Below are 6,000 nucleotides of genomic sequence, written 5' to 3'. Positions count from 1 at the left end.
ACAGCGGTTGTTTTCGCCTAAGGCTATCATAAGTGCAGATATTAGGAATTTCCTTGAGTTGAGTCGACTGTAGGAATGTCGTAGTAGTAAAAAATACATCTGTCAACATTTCATGCATGATGAGGGTTTTTTTTGGACGCATCTCAGTGTTTGTGACGCCATATCTTCTTATGCATGTGTCATACAACGATTAATTTTGTAGGTGCATCCACACCACGTGTGGATATCGTCGGCAAAATGTGTTGCGGAGAGAGTTAACGGCACAGAAGTAATCAACTTAAAGATCATACAAGATGCAACAGTTTTTCACGCATAGCATTGTTTACGACGTCATGTCTCCTGAACTGTGATACGTGGTTTTTACCCCCAAAGCGATTGTTGCTTGATAGTAAGGGATGTGGGTACCAAGTTCTGTTGAAATCGGTCCATAGGTTTAGGATAAATATATACACACACATACGCACATTTTTGGGGTTCCGTACATCAGTCGGTGAAAACGGAACGCTTACAAGATCACTTTTTAGTCCGTCCGTAAATCTATCTGTCTGTCGGTCCGTCCGATTGTTAAAAATCCCTTTTCTGAAGAATGGCCAGATGTATCAAGTTGACATTCGCGTCACATAGTAAAATCTACGGTCCTTTGGCACTGTAAAAAGTATGAGCCTCTAAGTAAATTGTAATCAAAAGATGCGGCCATTTATATCACATATTTTGATACTCGCAAACTTAGTCATCAAAACCTATAGGGTACATAGGGTTGGCCTACCATCATGAAAATTTGTTAGAAGTAATGTTTCACAGTAAAAGCAACGGAAAAAGTCCGAAAATTGCGAATTTGTAATTATGTCACACGGATTTCTTTTTTTCATTTGTTATATGTCTGTCTGTCTCTCCGTCTGTCTGTCCGCCTGTCCGTTCGTCTGTTAAGACTCCTTTCTCTCAGAAATGGGCAATTGTATCAAGTTGAAATTTATATCACATACTAAGGCGTGTGGTCCGTTGGCGGTGTAATATATGTTAAGTTTATAAGTCAATGCAGTCAAAAGATAGGGTCTTTCATATTACAAATTTTAATACTCGCAGAATCACTCTTCAAAACATATAGGGTACTTCCCGTTGACCTAGAACCATGAAATTTGGCAAGAATCAAGGTTTCGCAGTAGAAGTGAAGCGGGGAAAATCAGAAAATTGTTAATTTGTAATTACGTCACACAAAAATATTTCTTTTTTCATTTGTTATTCGACTTGCAACTTAAAATTAAAACATTATAGAAAATCTTGGAACTCCCCGGACCTAAATCTTGGCAGTATCAATCTCGTAAACAGGCATAAATCGTCAAGATTCTCGAGTTCTAGGATGGATGAACTGTCTATGTACATAATTAAGTTCGTACGGAAGGCTCAGAATGAAAATTCTACTCGCATCTGGTCAGTTTTTATAATATGTATGGATGCAGTGACGTAGTACACGTTACGCCAGTTTGATGCTCGTTGCGCCCCGCTTTAATGGTGTTGCAATTTTAATGTGCAGCAGTGCAGTTGTAGAAACGATTAACTACTGTTGACAAATTTTAATACAGGACAGGAATAGGATAGAGGTCGAGTAACAGCAGGTGCGTTCTCAATACAATAATGACGTGGGGAATGTCCCGTTATTTGCGAGGGGACAGGTAATAGCTCCATCTTACTGAATGTGGGCGGGAATGCGTGGCTGGCGTGACGTTTGCAACCGTTCGACGCGACGCCCTTGTCGGTAGCGCGTGCCGGCGAGCTTTCCGGTAACAACTGCCACTTCCGCTCAGTGGTGCCCTCCTTCATGAGAGGTAGTCCAGTGAAGTCATGGATTTATTGGCCCTGCAAGAACTACAGTCCCGGTTCTAACAAGGTGTGAGTCGCAGCACATTGTTCTGAGGTTAAGATTTCGACCTGTCATTTGGTAATTCATGTGCATCAAACAAACAGCAGCACATTCTGTGTTATTGTAAAATTGACCTGTTACATGAAAGAAGGTCTCCCTGCGACATTTCAGTCGTGTTGGCTCAACATTTAGTTCAGCAGAAATGTGCCAGCAATAACAGAGCTAGTGGTGTACGCCACACAATCAGTTTTCGCGTTGTAGTCCTCCTTCGTAGACTCCTACCGTCCATGTCCTGAAGAGGACCGCTGCGAAGACGGTCGAAACGTCAGCTCTATAGTTGTTTTAGTGTTTTATAACGAAGTGGACTACACTAAAAACTTTTTTGGTTCGAACTCTCCTTAGTGTTTTATCCATTGACAGGCAAAACAGCTTTCGTTTACGCACACGTGGTTCTCAGCGCCCTGTCCGGAACTCATCCGTCCACTTCCACTTGAACGAAATTTTCAACATCGCATTTTCTTCTGAGTCATCTACAATCTAGTTCCCTCCCCCGAGGCTGTTTTAGGGCTGGGAAAAGCTCACCGGTTAAAACTGATTCCGACATTTTAGTTTTGATATTTTAGTTCAACATTTTAGTTCGGTATTTGTTTGGTCTGCTATATAACAAGTGTTTCTTTATTTTTTTCCAGTAACCGAGTAAAAAACCGAAATATCAATTTGCCATAGCAGCAGTGCTAAAATATTTCGTTTTTAAATAAACATGTCTTTGAAAAAGGAGTAAGTTTTATTCGTAAACCGCGTAGGTTTGAAATATTGCGTTGTTATAGACAATACTAAAGGCGTTCAGTGCTGTTTTAATAAGAATGCCGACAGAAATGAACAATAAACACATAGCGTAAGAAAGGGAACAGTATTGCTGAGACAATAATGTCCTTGTTACCGTATGTCGTGGCTTAAGGTACATGCATACGTGCAGTATGCAAGACTTGCCCCCACCTGGTCTATATGGTAGATTTTTGCTGTCGGCGCTACACATCTACTGTATCGCAGAATGGCACCAACAATAGCCGGGAAATATTTTTACGAAGTGACATAGCAAGGAAGTATAATGTTTCATTTGCTTTAAAAGATTAAAGATCTGTCTGCCATCTCTATGAAATAATAAAAGAGGAAGAAATTATGATAATAGTAATAAATTAAAAACTTGAAATAATGGAAGAGGAAGGAAATTATGGTAGAGTAATAAATTAAAAACTTAAGACCAATTTATTTACAGTATCCAATAAAAATAAAAAGTAGGTGATCTGCTGTCTGTGTCTACATAATATGCCTTTACCTGCTAGAAAACGGGCAAATTAACGCGATAAACAGAGTTCTTCAGCCTCAGTTTTCCTCTTTAGTACTTTCTGTTTATAATCCCCAAACAGCGGCATGATTCCCGATTATAGGATACTTTTTGAACAGAGTTTAAAAAAATTAGGATCAATTGGAGAATATTGGTGATTTTTTTGTAGTATTCGACTAGTTATCACATTTACAGGAAAGCAGCGAAGTGGTACTGACCAAGTTTTATTTTATTTGCGTAATTAATTTAACACTTTTATTCTCTGTACCTTGGAGGTGAGGAAGACAACATTTTTCAATCCTTGTTCGATTTCAGTGTTTATAACCGGAAATAACAGGAATAAAAATTGAAAATCAATTATTTCAGGCAACGGTTCCTTTGAGTGACTTTAACAGTCACGTTAAACTGGCGTGGAAAAAACTGATATAGCCGAAATAGTGATGGGGGATTGGAACACGTAAGTAGGAAAAGGAAGAGAAGGAAAAATAGTAGAGGAATAAGGAATGGGGAAAAAAATGAAAGAGGAAACCGCCTGGTAGAGCTTTGCACGGAGCATAATTTACTCATCGCTGACACCTGATTCTTAAATCATGAAAGCACCTTGTATATGTAGAAGAGACCTGAGACACCGGAAGGTTTCGCAGCGATTGCATAACGCCAAGACAGAGGTTTAGGAACCAGATTTTAAATTGTAAGACGTAAGACATTTCCAGAGGCAGATGTGGACTCTGGCCAAAATTGATTGGTTGTGAACTGCAGAATAAACTGAAGAAATTGAGAAAGGGTAAGAAGTAAGGAAATGGGACCTGGATAAATTGAAAGGACCAGAGGTTGCTGAGAGTTTCACAGTGAACGTCAGGCAATAACTGTGCATTAGACCAGGGGAAAGGAATACAGTAGAAGACGAATGGGCAGCTGTAAGAGATACTTAATATAGTAAAATAGTGTAAGTAGCAGGGGACTGAATATGTAAAAGGACAAAGCTTAGTAGAAATCATTGGATAACACAAGATACATTGAATTTAATTGATGAAAGAATAAAATACAAAAACGCAACGTTGAAGCAAGCGAAACGGAATACAAAAGTTTCAAAAATCAAATTGACGGGAAGGGCAAAATAGCTAAGCAGGAACGACTAGAGGACAAATGTAAGGCTTTAGGAGCATATTTCAGTATGCGAAAGACAGATACCGCCTACAAGAAAATTATGAATGAAGAGCAACAGGCGGAATCCTTATTTCTAGAGTTCTGAAAAGCATTTGATACGGTGCCCCACTACAGACTGTTAACGAAAGTACGAGCAAATGGAATAAGTGCCCAGTGGCTGCAAGACTTCTTAATTAATAGAACCCAGAATGGTGTCCTCGTTGGCGAGTGTTCACCAGGACAAGGGTGTCGCCAGTATTGCCTCAGGGAAGTGAGATCGGACAGCTAGTGTTTTCTATGTACAAAAATGGTCTGGCAAACAGACTGACCAGCAGCTTTTTGCTGACGATGCTGTCGTGCACGGCAAGGTGTCGTTGTTGAGTGACTGTAGGAGTATACAAAATGACTTATACAAAATTTATAGTTCTTTGATGAATGGTAGCTAGCTCCAAGCGTATAAAAATGAAAGTTAATGCGGATAAGTAGGAAATACAAACCAGTAATGTTCGGATACAGCATTATTAGTGTCCTGCTTGACAGTCATGTCGTCTAAATATTTGCGCGTAACTCCGCAAAGCGATATGAAATGAATTGAAGATGTGAGGATTGTGGTAGAAAAGGCGAATGGTCGACGTCGGTATATTGGCAGAATTTTGGGAAAGTACGGTTCATCTGTAAAGGAGACCACATATAGGACCCTGGTGGGACCTATGCTTGTGTACTGTTCTCGTGTTTCGTAACCGAACCAGGTCGGATTAATGGAACATATCGAAGCAAATCAGAGGAGGGCTCCTAGATTTGTTACCGGAAGGTTCGAACATCACGCAAGCATTGCAGAGATTCTCCGGGAGCTCAAATGGGAAACTCTGGAGGGAAGGCGACGACCTTTTAGAGGAACCCTAGTGGGCAAATTCAGAGATATGGAATTTAAATCTGACTGCAGAATGATTCTACAACCTCCAAAATAGGTTTCCCTTCGCGACCACGAAGATGAAAGGAATTACGGCTCATACGGAGGCGTATAGACAGTCGTTTTTCTCTCTCTCTATTTGCGGGTGGAACAGGAAAGGAGCTGGCCGTGGTGGCCGAGCGGTTCTAGGCGCTACAGTCTGGAACCGCGCGACCGCTACGGTCGCAGGTTCCAATCCTGCCCCGGGCATGGATGTGTGTGACGTCCTTAGGTTAGTTAGGCTTAAGTAGTTCTAAAAGTTCTAGGGGACTGATGACCTCAGAAGTTATGTCTCATAGTGCTCAGAGCTATTTGAACCAGGAAAGGAAATGACGAGTAGTGGTACAAGGCACCCTCCGCCATGCATGGCTACCGCAGTACGTGTGTAGACCTAGATGCAGATCCTTTCTGTAGATCAGAGAGGGTCACCATGCGGAAAGGAGAATGGAGTCTCTGCAGATTCCTAATTGGATCAAGCCGTTCGTTCACTTTGGTGTCTTTTCCGTTATTTTCACATCAGTCTATGTTGATCATAAGCTCTTACTGTCTTTCCGATTACCTAGTTCAGTTTCTCGAAACCTGTACAATGAACTCCTTAGTGTGATGAAGCTAATTCTTCTAACAGAACAAATTAGAGCAATAGCCTCATTGATACACAATCGGAACGGTCATTCGCACCGATGGAGCCGGCGTAATGTTGAA

Source organism: Schistocerca americana, chromosome 2 (genome assembly GCF_021461395.2).
Source record: "Schistocerca americana isolate TAMUIC-IGC-003095 chromosome 2, iqSchAmer2.1, whole genome shotgun sequence".
NCBI classification, from domain to species: domain Eukaryota; kingdom Metazoa; phylum Arthropoda; class Insecta; order Orthoptera; family Acrididae; genus Schistocerca; species Schistocerca americana.
Note: the sequence above shows the minus strand (reverse complement) of the source record.